The sequence below is a fragment of the Sciurus vulgaris genome, assembly GCF_902686455.1.
Source record: "Sciurus vulgaris genome assembly, chromosome: X".
Taxonomy (NCBI): domain Eukaryota; kingdom Metazoa; phylum Chordata; class Mammalia; order Rodentia; family Sciuridae; genus Sciurus; species Sciurus vulgaris.
The window spans coordinates 79,697,698-79,710,957 of NC_136471.1; the positions used below are offsets into that span (position 1 = coordinate 79,697,698).

The 13,260-nt window shown below is 36.7% G+C and overlaps 1 protein-coding gene across 9 annotated transcripts in view; it reads right to left on the reverse strand.

The window, feature by feature from the left end:
- The window catches only part of DLG3 (discs large MAGUK scaffold protein 3), a 52,080-nt gene that overhangs the window by 27,793 nt on the left and 11,027 nt on the right, over nt 1-13,260 (reverse strand). The window lies entirely within an intron of this gene.

The window sequence follows — 13,260 nt, forward strand, 5'->3', positions numbered from 1 at the left end:
TGTTAGTATTTTTAGTATATATCCTTCAGGGCTAACTTCCATGCATATATTGTTTATATACATACATTTACAACTCACACATAGATTCATTCTTTGATATATCATAAAAACCCATCCACAGCAGTGCACAGAGACAGACAGACCTCATTTTTATTGGCTACATAATATTCTATGTTATGGATAGACTAATTTATGCAGTCATATCATGATTGATGCACATTTAAATTGCTTACAATTTTTAATACTACAAAAATGCTGCACTGTAGCATTGTTAGAGCATTATGTGAAACTTCAAACTATATGCACACAAAAATTTTGGATGACAGGCTTGGTAACCACCTGTAATCCCAGCTACTAGGGTGGCTGAGGCAGAAGGATTGCAAATTTGAAGCCAATCTTGGCAAATTAGCAAGACCCTGTCCCAAAAACCAGTTTTTAAAATGGGCTGGGGACATAGGTCAGTGGTAGAGTACTTGCCTAGTATGCATGAGGCCCTGGGTTTAATCTCCAGTAATGCCAAAAAAATGGGGGGCTGGGGTATGGTTCAGTGGTAGAGTATTTCCCCAGCATGCATAAGGTCCTGGTTTCAATTACCTGCCCCCCACACAAAAAAGTTAAAATTTTGATTGGCACTACAAATGAACCCCCAACATTCTAAAGTCATTCTGACACTTTTCAGATTGCAAGTAAGGATAAACTGCTATTACACTTTCAGGAACGTTTTGGTTTCTGAAGAAGTGGTAGCAGAATTTACCTTTGAGGGCAGATCGATCTTTTGTTTAGGGGGAAACGCTTTAATAAGCCTTTTTTGGCTTTGGGGACTACTGGGGATTGAACTCAGGGTCGCTCAACCATGAGCCACATTCCCAGCCCTATTTTGTATTTTATTTAGACACAGGGTCTCACTGAGTTGCTTAACCCGCCTCCCACCTTGCTGAGGCTGGCTTTGAACTCCTGCCTCAGTTTCTCAAACTGCTGGGATTACAGGCATGAACAACCATGCCCAGCCTAATAAGTCTTTTTATTATGCAAATTTAAAGCCAATATTTTATTCTAGAATGGACAAAGGGGAGCTAGACTTTGGTGAGGATATTTGCCTTTATCCTAAGGGCACTGGGAAGAAGCCATTGAAAAATTTTAAGGGAAGTAACAGCGTGATCAAGGGTATGTGTTTGTGTGTGACGCTGGCTATTGAGGGGAGAGTAAGTATGTGGTCTCATACTTTCCTGTCAAAAGAGGACACTTCCAATTTTTGTATATTCCCCAAAGTCCCTAGTATATGTAGCTCCTGCTTTTACAACAATCAGACTAGATAACGCTCCAGCCTCTGCTCAAACACATCCAATAATGGGAAGCTCTCTAATTCTTTAGTATTAGAGAATACTACTCAAGATTGCTGGGTGCATTGGTGCACACCTGTAATCCTAGCCACTTGGGAAGCTGGCGCAGGTGGATCGCAAGTTGGAAACCAGCCTCTGTAACTTAGTGAGACCCTGTCTCAAAATAAAAAATAAAAAGAACTGGGGATGTAAATTCTTGGGTCGATGGCCACATCTTCTGCAAGATGATCCTAATTTGGGTGTTTAAAACAGCTTAAAACATGATGGGTTCTCTTCGTAACAGTGTGAAAGGAATAGCTTAAAGAAGGTTAAATACTGGAAAATCCTATAGACAGCCCTAAGACAACTGAATTAGATTGAGTAGAAGGTGGAATGAGAAAAGGAGACAATGAGCAAAGACAGATTGGGAACTCGATTATAAGAGCTTGAGATAATGCTTTTATTACTAGGCTATGAAAAAAAAACTGTTAAGGTGTTTAAATACAAAAGTGATACAATTAAAATTAGGTTTGGGGAAAATTATTCTGTGAGTATAATATAGGTGAGGGGACAAAAGAAGAGGTGACAGAGACCAAGAAGCGATTCTATTAGTTCAGAAAATAATTCCCAAGTATGGGGCAAAGAAAACAGAAAGAAAGGATAAGAATCAGGAAACATGTTGGAGCTAGAATAGATAAAATTTGGCATCTGATTGGACATACCATGGGATAGGATCAAAGGCAAACTCTGTGTGTTTTCCTGGTCTCCCAAGAAAGGTAGGATAACATCAGCCATAATGGACAAGGGCCACTGTTCCTCAAAAATAAGTCACCTCCCTCTTTTTCAGGTTAAAGGTTGTTACTTTCTTAACAATTCTTCATTGAATATGGTTTCCAGACCTTTCACTCCCTTGTCCTTTTAAAGTCTAATGCACAGAATTTGTGGTGATGTCATTTCCTTTACTAAGCTACAAGCTCCTTTATGTGGTTTTTGTTTCCTTCTCAAAGTTAGTGTGGTGAACTGCACCCTTGTTGAGTCAACCATCTTTTATTCAATGTGCTAACTCTGTGCAGAGATCTAAGAGGGCAAACCTAGACTATGTAATTCTTAAATTCTGGCGTCTCAGAAGCAAATAATGAGAAAAGATTACACACTTTCTCCTTTTACCCACCCCAAAATGCTACAAAACTGACCAAGGAAAGAAACCACACACCACTTCTGCAAAGCTCAGACAAGTCAAAGGTTTCAAGATTTAGTTAACAGTCCAACGATGCACCAAAGGGTTCTGAAACTACAATGTTCCACAATGCAAACTGGACACATAATCAAGCCTGCAAATCCATTTCCCAAGACTTTGCTCTTGAATCCATCTACCTTCCAGACATCAGGGGAAAAAGGCTTTTGAAAATAAGCCTGGTGGCACGTGCCTGTAATCCCTGTGACTCAAGGAGGCTGACGTAGGAGAATCACAAGTTCAAGGCCAGACTGGGCAACTTAGCCAGACCATGCCTCAAAATAAAATAAAAAGAAATTCTGGGGACATAGCTAGTGGCAGAGAAAGCACTTGCCTTTCACATGCAAGACCCTGGGTTTCCATACCCAGCACCATGAAAAGAGAATTAAAAATGAAAATTGTCATTAATTTGGAAAAGCTGAAAGATGATCAGTTCTCAACCTATACTATAAGTTTATTTCATCCTATTAAAGACAAGAAAATGTACAGACAAGAAACAAATAGCAGCAACAGAGGGCATTTACTCTGCATACAGTGTAGACTACTAATGATTTGAATGAAGATGTAAAAAGGAAAAACTACAAAATAGAATGAAAGCCATGCCTATCAAATTTGGAAATGACAAAATGCTGAGGAGACAACTGGATGACAGACTTCAGACACACAGACTGTGACAGAGACAATCAGAAAATGCAAACAAAAATAAAGTAAAATGGAAAACCATAACTCCCTGACCTTGAAGCCCCACACAAATACTCAGTAGAAAAGACATGGTCAAATAATAGCTCATGTTTTGGTTGGCTGTACACTGAAAATAAATCAACAGCTCCCCAAAAAGCTCATCCATTCTTATGGAAGTGCAGACGTTGAGATCTCAAACTCATACAGCCCTCATTTGCCATTGCTGAGCTGCCCTGAGGCTTAAAGGAATCATCAGTTGTGAAAAATTACAGAACTCTGGTGGAAATAAAGTTACAACCTCAGAAAAAGAGTCACAGATTTTGATGAGTATGGACTGTTTTAGATTTCTGTAGTCGCCTTTACAGTATAAACCCTCAGGATGTGTCTGAATTACAAGAGTCTGTCCCAACATTATGGCTCATGTCTTTCAACGAAATGGATGGAGGTGAAAGTAAAATAAGTTCATCAAGATACCTGTTAGTGTGGAGTAAGTATATGAATTGCCAAATAGCACATTTCTAGGAATCACAAGCTTCTCTGTTTTATAGAAGCCTATTACTTGGGTTAGCTCCTAATTCTATATCTACTATTTAAAAATCTGAGGGCTGGGGTTGTGGCTCAGTGGTAGAGTGCTTGCCTAGCATATGTAAGGCACTCACTAGGTTTGATTCTCAGCACCACATACAAATAAATGAATAAAATAAAGGCCTATCAACATCTAAATTAAAAAAAAAATAAAAATCTGATACTTCTAAAGCTAGGGAAAATTTAATAAGGTCCCTTCTAATTATGACAATTATGATTTTATGACCAAGTCAATGAGACCTAAAAGAAATCAAACCTAGGACTCTTCATTTTAATTTGCTTAATATAATCTAGAAGTTGGAAATCTTCATATCTGCAAATAATCCTAAATGCCTTGGGCCAAAAAAATACCAAATCAACAAGCGTAAGTTGAAAAAAAAAATTCTCAAGGCTAGATGAGAAGGAAGAAAAATGATAAACAGCCTTAACATAGGCAAATATTGTGAGAGAAAAAATAATTTCATCTCAACTTTTAGAACAATGGCTCAGAACTATAATTAACTATGAAAAGAAACCTGGGTGTCATTGTTCTGGTTCTGGTCCCTGCACTGTCGCAATGTGCTTCCTCAGTTCTACACACACTTAGCCATGGTTCTGTGTAGAATCCTGAAGTATACTGGGAAGAAAACAGAAAACAAGACGTGCTACATCAGCACGCCACAAGAAATTCTTGTTTATCCCTACTGACTGGATGTTTCTGTCTCCTAAAGAGCTTAGTGAGGATGCAGGAAGAGCTAGCTATTGGGCAAAAGTGCCATACTATATAAAGTTTCCATTACATTCTGCCACCTGCTCTGAGATGAGTGGAATGAAAAATGCCTTGATCTTACATGGAGCTAAGAAAAAGCATTCACAGGGCCTTCTAATCGGTCCTTCTCACTGACTTCATTTCACCCAGGAGATCAGGGTAAAAGCTTCAAATAGTGTCTTTTCTCTATTTCAAAGGAATTTCATGTAGCATATTCAAATGAAAGATTTACAAAGCTTTTGACTCCTTTAATGCATAAGCCAAAGTATATGTAAAGACCACCCCGAGGTAAAACACCTCATCCAGGCAACATGAGAATGAAGGCAAATTACCCCTTTTCCTTACTCCCAAAGTGGTAAATATGCTAGTTTGGAACAATCTTGTTCACTTAACAGCAATGCTCCATCCAACACAGTGACCAAAATACATCCATGTTGTGATAAAGCTTGCCAATTTGAGATAATGTAACCATTTTCTATGTTTTGCCAGGTCACTAAAGAGTCTAGATTCAAATGTTCTTCACAGTAGTCACTCCCACAGGATCACAAACTCTGACAATCTTTATTGGAGTATCAACTGAATCTCCTTTAGGTCAAGTTTCTGTGGAAGGAACCCAGAAAATGGGACCTAGAGAAAGACTCCTCTTGTTTATAGTTGTCAAAACATGTGGTCCTTTTTTAGTAATGGATAATTCCAGAGTAAAATATTACAGAACAGAAATAAGAAGCCTCAAATCGAAATTGTGCACGTGTCTAAAAGGAAATGATGGATTATTTAATAAAATGTACTTAATAATTCATTAAAATTTGGAGCAAAAATTAAGTTAATTAAGTGAATATGCTACGTTACTTCATAAATAAATCCCAGGCAGGTTAAGGTTTTAAATATAAAACAAAACATTAACTAGAATAAAACATAGGTGATTATTTATTTGCTCTCTGGCTGGAGAAGCCTCTTCTAAGTCTATGAGCATAAGCAGAGGCAAACCACAAAGAAAACACTGAGAGATTCAACTATATAAAAACATAAAATATGTGTACATCAAGATAAAATAAAGCAAAAAAGGGTTGGGGTATAGTTCAGTGGTACAGAGTAAGTCTTGCCTAGCATGAACAAGGCCTTAGGTTCAATGCCCAGCACTGAATAAATGAATAAATAAATGCCAAAAAAGGCAAACTCCAAAGTGGTAAGTCTTCATAATATATCCAACAAAGAATTAGTAATTTAACTGTATTGAAGTTTCTATATATCAATAAGAATGAATGAACACATCCCAATATGGAAATGGAAAAAAGGTATGAACAGGAAACAGACACACGAAAAAACAAAAATCAATACAAACACACACATATAAATGTTCAATTCTATTATAAACAAAAGAAATTACAAATGAAAATTTAAATTAAATAACATTTACCTATCAAATTAGCAGAGGTTGTCTTTAAAAATATTCCATGTTAGGGCTGGGGATATAGCTCAGTTGGTAGAGTGTGTGCCTCGCATGCACAAGGCCCTGGGTTCAATCCCCAGCACCACACGCACCAACAACAACAACAACAAAAAAAACCCCAGAGACAAAAACAAAAACAAAATATTCCAGGTTAGTAAGGATATTAAAAGAAACATCCTTACACTGCCAGTTGAGGTGGAGGTCAAATTAGCAAAAATGTATCAAAAGCCTTAAACATGCTCTATTTTTCCCGGAGGGGGAGTGTTTCTGGGGATTGAAACATTTTACCACTGAGCAGACATCCCCAGCCCCATTTTTTTTTAATTATTTTAAAACAGGGTCTCCCTAAGTTGCTGAGGCTGGCCTCAAACTTGCCATCCTCCTACTTCAGTCTCCTGTATAACTAGGATTTAAGGAACATGGTACTGCAACTGACTATGTTCATATATTTTGCCCCAAATAATGCCACTTAAAGGAATCTATCCTGAGAATAGATAGAATCTATCATAAATTCTTAATAACCTTGTACATGGATATCCATCTAAATATTTTGTATAGGCTCAAAACATTGGAAAAAAACTATAAAACCACATCCACCAATAAGTTAGTGGTTACCCAAATTATGGCCCATACATGTCATATTATTTTGCTGATAATCTTTTTTACATGATGGAATATTATTTATTAAAAAACATTTTCAAAGAATATATAATGGCCTAGGAAAATATTCATGATATAGGTTAATGGAAAGAATATAAAATTACTTCCATACAAAACCACAATCTTAAAAGAGTTTGGAGGGAAATATACAGACACATACATGCAACTGGTTATCTCTGGAGGCACTTTTATAGATGTTGAAAAGTGTTTTGTATTTTCTAATATCCACATTTATATGCAGGAAAAATAAATATAAAAGAGGGGTGGGGAAGCAGATTGAACAGGAAAAGGTCTAAGGACAAAGCCAGGACATAGTTGGACTAGAAGCTTCCTTCCACACTGCTCCTGGCTCATTAATTGGTTTTGATGCTGCCCATTTAACCAGTTCCAGACAAATTCATATAAATGTATTTTCACTATTATCACCTGACTATTTTAGACAAAAGTAGACCAAAGAAGCCTTGTCAATGCCTGGCTGAAGTGTAGATATATCACATCTACCATTATTTCCCTGATCTATAGGCCTATGACCCTGTCCACTGAGAAAATTTGGTCAGGCTGACTTTGTTTGACCTTGGTGAACCAGTACTGGTTCCTAGAGCTCACCACTCCTTTTTCTGAGTATTTATAAAACATTCTTAATAATCTGTTCTGGAATTTAACCCCAGATTTGCAAAATGCTTTCCTCTTTTTGAAAATCCAGGTCCCTAAATACATATTTACATAAAATCTTAATTTTCTTCTTTTGGTCTACTCAAATTTTTATCACTTCATTTCATATCAAAAACAAAAACTGAAAAATCTCCAGGGCTTTGTTTTTTAAAGATATCTAAATTCAGTAAAAAGTACACAAAAGTCCACTTCAAGAGGATGAAAGCCTTATCGCAGAATAGAAGGGAAGACAAACCCTTACTAAAACAAGAATATTAGTTCAAGACTGCAATTTAATAAGAAGCTAGGTATAAACACGAACTTGTAAATTGAATTCACAACTCACTTCCACTTATCTCTCTCTCTCTCTGTACACACACACACACACACACACACACACACATGATAGGTGTAAAACCAGTATTTTTTACTTTCAGTAACAACAGTAAGGACAAATTATTCTACTTTTACTTCTCTAAATCAACAAAACAATTACCCTATTGTGTCATATAAGACTATAGCTTTAAACAAAGCAAATGTTAATATCAGGGTAAAGATTTCAAGAAGAAACATTAAATTTAAAGGAGATTCTAAAAAGCTATAATTACATAGAAATAATTCATTCTCATTACTATATATTATTTTAATCATTCTGCTCCATCAGAAAGAACTGATGTTTTACAGACACCAAAGCTCCTAGGATTTTGACTCAAATTATCTAGCAAGAACAAGAAAGCTCCTGTCTAGGGAGGTTCATAGTGCTTTGCCAAATCTAACTACCATGTCCTTGGGCTATATGGAACACTGAAACGCCCAACACAAACATACACACATGCAGCTCCAGGGGACAAAACTTGTAAGAAAGCTTAACATTTTTTTCTTCTAAGTTTACAAAATAGGATGGGCCTAAAAGGTTGTAGCCCTTTTGGAAAAAGTCTGGCAGTTCCTCAAAAATGTTAAATTACCTTGTGACCAAGCAATTCTACCACTAGGTATAAATCCAAGAGAACTGAAAACATGTTCACACAAAAATTCACAAATGAATGTTCATAACAGCAGTATTCACAATAGTTGAAAGGTGGAAATAGCCCAAATATCCATCAATAAAAAATAGATAAATAAATTGTGGTATAACCACAGAATGGAATATTATTCATCCATTAAAAGAACTGAAGTACTGATACATGCTACAACATGGGTGAAACTTGAGAACATCGCACTAAGTAAAAGAAACCAGACACAAAGGCCACATATTATATGATTTCATTTATATGAACTGGACAGAAGGGGCAACTTTATGGAAACAGAAAGTAGATTTGTAGTTACCTAACCCTGGGGGGAGAGAAGTTGGTGGAAAATGGGAGTGACTGGTGATAGGGACATTCCTTTTGGAATGATGAAAATTTCTAAAGTTGGTGGGGGAGGATCTCATGAAAATCAAAGTGAGATCCACAGAATAGAGAAAAGGGACCAGGGGTAGGAGAGACTGGAAAGAAAGAAGTATTGGGGAGGAACATTGGCCAAATTATATTGTTATATTTTGTGCATGTACTAATAAGTAACAAATCCCACCATTATGTACAACTACAACACACCAAAAAAAAAGATGGAGAGAAAAAAGTTTTGCAAATTGTAATCAACAAGTAATAAATAATGACTGATTTTTATGTGAAGTCTTTACTATCTGAATTTTTTTTTTTTGCTTTGCTACAAAAAAAGAAGATGTTTTAAAGTCAATTGTGGTACAGTTGCTCATCTCTGAAAATTCTAAAAACTGTTGAATTGTATACTTTAAAAGAGTACATTCACTGTATGGTATGTGAATTATATTTCAATAAGCCGGTTCCAAAAATCCTGGGCCTTATCATTTCCATCAGGTCAGCATTCCTAGCTTAAATTATCTACAACCAGGCCTTAAACCCCCTCCAGCCTACAGAGTGATATGAATGAGAGATAGTCATCTTCCTGGTTCCTTCTAATCATCTGAGTAATAACATGGTTTGGATTTCTCTGTTCTCAAATCAATTTGGAAACAATGTGAAAACCAAATCAGGGGACCCAGGAAAGCAAACCAATGTCGACAATAAGCACACGAAAGATGCTGGACATCAGTAAAATGCAATTCAAAACCACAATGAGATACCACTTCACACACCACCAGGATGGCTAGAATAAAAGAGACTAACAATAACAAGCTTTGGAGAAGATGTGGAAATTGGAACCCTCACTCACTGCTGGTATGAATGTGAAGTTTTATAGCCACCTTGGAAAAAAGCCAGGCCATTCTACTAAAGGTTTACCATAGAATGGCCATATGATCCAGCAATTCCACCTACAGGGCCATATATCCAAGAGAAATGTAAACATATATCCATGTCAAAAAATGGCACATCAATGTTCACAGAGCATTATTTGAAATAGTCAAAAAGTGAAAACAACCCTAATGTCCATCTATTGATAAACAAAATGTGATAAATACATATTATGGAATATTGTACAGTCATAAAAAGGTATGAAGTATTGGTAGTAGATGCTATAATACAGAAGAACTGGCAACATTATGCTAAGTGAAAGAAGTCAGTTCCCAAAGATGATATACATATGATTCTATCCATATGAAATATTCAGAATAAACAAATCCATAGAGACAGCAGATTAGTGGTTGCTTATAGCTAAGGTGGGGGTGATGGTAAAGGGGTAGTGAAGATTCTAAAAATCAACTGCAATAATGGTTGTACAACTTTGTGAACATTCTAAAGATCACTAATATATACCTTTAAATGAGTGAATTGTAATGACACAAAAAATGATGACAAGGGTATTGTAGCTCAGGTCATATTTAGAAAGACCAAGGCCCTGGGTGCCATCCCCAGCACTTAAAAAAAAAAGAGTGACAAATATAATTCCGTTTCACTTGAAGAAATGAGAAATGCCTATCTACTGCATTAATATTCTTAAGCCTGCACACATTAGTAAGTAAAATAAACCCAACTCCCACTTTGTTGCTCCTCCTGGAACTCCCCCAACAGGATCATTCCCTAGTAATCTTCCTAAATTCACTTTCCTTCTGCAGGAAAAAGGGTTTCCTTGGGGCTTCCAGAAACCCCTTTACTCTCAAGTTACTTCTTCCTTTGGGACAGGATTTTGTAGCCATTAAGACTGAATAGCTGAGAGGCTGGGGTTGTGGCTCAGTGGTAGAATGCTTGCCTAGCATGTGTGAGGCACTGGCTTTGAGTCTTAGCACCACATATTAATAAATGAATAAAAATAAAGGTCCATCAACATCTAAAAAAATTTTTAAAAAAAGACTGAATAGCTGAGATCTTGGAGTTGGTTTAACTCCATTTGTTAACAGCTTCTGGCACCTGAAGAATCTTAGGGTGGTATCCTTTGCTGTGACTGGATGTATCTGGATATATAGAGGGGCTAATAGCTTCCCTTAGCAGTGGGAGATATTTCTGGTCTAATGGCAAAACCCCTGAATCCAAAGTTCTCAGGAAATCTGCTTTCAAACTTTGATTCTGCCCCTTACTAACTACGTGACACTAAGTTACTCAATTTCTCTGACCCTCAGTTTCCTCATCAACAAAATGAGAAAATACCACCTAACTTACAGAGATAACCTAAAGAGGAATGCTTATAAAAGTGTAGAGATACTCAATTCAGTTTAACAAAATATGTGCCAGGTTCCAGACTAGGTGCTGGGGCACAAAGATGAATACAATACTAATTTGCCTTCCAATTGTTCACAGCATAGAAATGCTGTTACCAGGAATTCATTTTATTTCTTCCTCATCTTATCCTTCTTTTACAATGGTGGTAGAGTTTCAGAACATTTTTTTTTTGCCTTCATATATTTTCACCTCTGTGCTCTCAAGAGAGATCATGCTGACAGGGTAGCAATTATGTTTACATCCTTCATTCTCAAACAGAGTTGGGATGGTTACTTAAATATTATGGGGAAAATATTCTTTCTGTGCTTTCAAGTTATTGTCAACAATGGTCCCTAACTTTCCCAGGTCTTACCTGAAGGTGTTTTCATGTTATAAGAATGCTTATTCAGCACCTTAAAATAAGTTACTGAAAAATTCTAATTCTCTCCCACAAGCTCCACCCTGTTTGGATTTATATTGTAGTTGAAAAGACTGGTCACAAAATATCAATTCCCAGTTTAGCTACCTTACTGACCAATTTCTGGCTCAGCTCCTGATTTGGAGATCAGGTTCTATTATAAAAACCAAAAGACTCTTCAGAAAAATACCAGCAGAGTATATATAAGCAGAGGCTGACATATAATTACTAGAGGCAAAACACAGGAGATCTGTTATAATAATACTAAACCCATCCTTCCCTTGATGGAGCAATCCCACAAGTCACAGAAAAAAATGTATTTTTTCATTTTAAAATAGATTGGAAGAAACCCTTTGCCAAGCAAGAGCCAGTTGTTTAAATTTTCAATTTGTGAATTTTAAGCAGGATTATACATGCCTAAGAACATCATGCTATTTTTAGCTAATAGGTAGGATTGCTGTGTCCACAACAGTTTGGAGCAATCAGGAGTGAAACTATTAAACATCATCTCTCACTATGGTACCTTATCATTTTGTACTTCTATTTCTATTTTAACATTTTTCAAAGCTTCATCATGAAAACACTTGTAAAGTACCCATGCTAGACACAATACAAAGTTCAAATAGAAAGACACATTTCCTATGTGAAATCCACATTAAACAAACCAGATATGTGAGAGAAGCTAAAGTTTAGAGCATTCTCAAGTTGCCATCTAGCCTCTAAGTGTCCAGGGGGGATACATTAGGAAGCAACTGTCCTAAACCTATCACCCTTCCAATTCTTGCACTCTCTTTATGTATCAAAAGGAAAAGGGTAATGAAAATGTTCTCAAACTATCTGTGGTGACAGAGGCACAACAGTGTATCACTTAACTGCGTATTTAAATGGGGGAATTGTGTGGTATATTTAAATAAATCTTACTAAAGTCATTTTAAAAGGGAGGAAAACTGTTCTTACTCAGTTCTAATTAGTCAAAGCTATTTTTTAAGCTCTCCCACTAAAGGCTATCTAGCTAAAGGCTGCTTTGGTTTGGCAATAGTGCCTCAGTGCACAGTACCTTCTTCCACTTATCTTTCTTTCTCTTGTTGCTTCCCTACTCTCTCTTCTGTTATTTCCCCAACCCTTTCCTATTACTCTTCTACTGTGAACTAGGTCTAAGGACTCTCAGTTGTTACAACCATGTACCAACTGGTGGACCTCAGGATTAAATGGATTGCTGACCCTGGAGAACTCTCCCTTCATGACCTTAGGCAAGTCACATCTGGCTCTCCTGTGCGTGTTCCAGACTGCAGGATCAGGGGTTGAACCACATGATCCTTTCTAACTCTCACAGTCTATGTAAAAAAATCCAAACAATGAACACTTACTTGGCTGATAACATTCAAAGCTGCTGCCATTTTTTCCAATACACATATATTTGGATTATTCATTTTTTAAATACACACCATGATGCAATCTTTCAAAGAATCATATTTAATATAGTTATAAAATTATCAACATGGGGTCCTTGTTTTTTAAAACAAGCACTTTATCAAAGAAAATTCAAAGCCCAATGCAAGTGCTTGATAGTCCCTCTAGACCTGTCTCTAAGGGTCCATTTTCAAATGAAAAAAAAAAAAAGAAAAGAAAAAAGCTTTTACAGGCCGGGTCCCTGTTGAATTTGGCAAACCAAAGAATGAAATAAGATTGGGATAGCACTGCCTTAACAACAGTGATTCAACTAAAATCCTAAGAGAAAAAAAAGGCCTTGTGTAGCAAGTGGTAGAAAGACCTGACCCAAGACAGCACCTCAACCTCAACTCTCAGAAATATGCTCAGAGAGCAAATGAACACCACAGGAATCCCTCTACCCTGCATAATT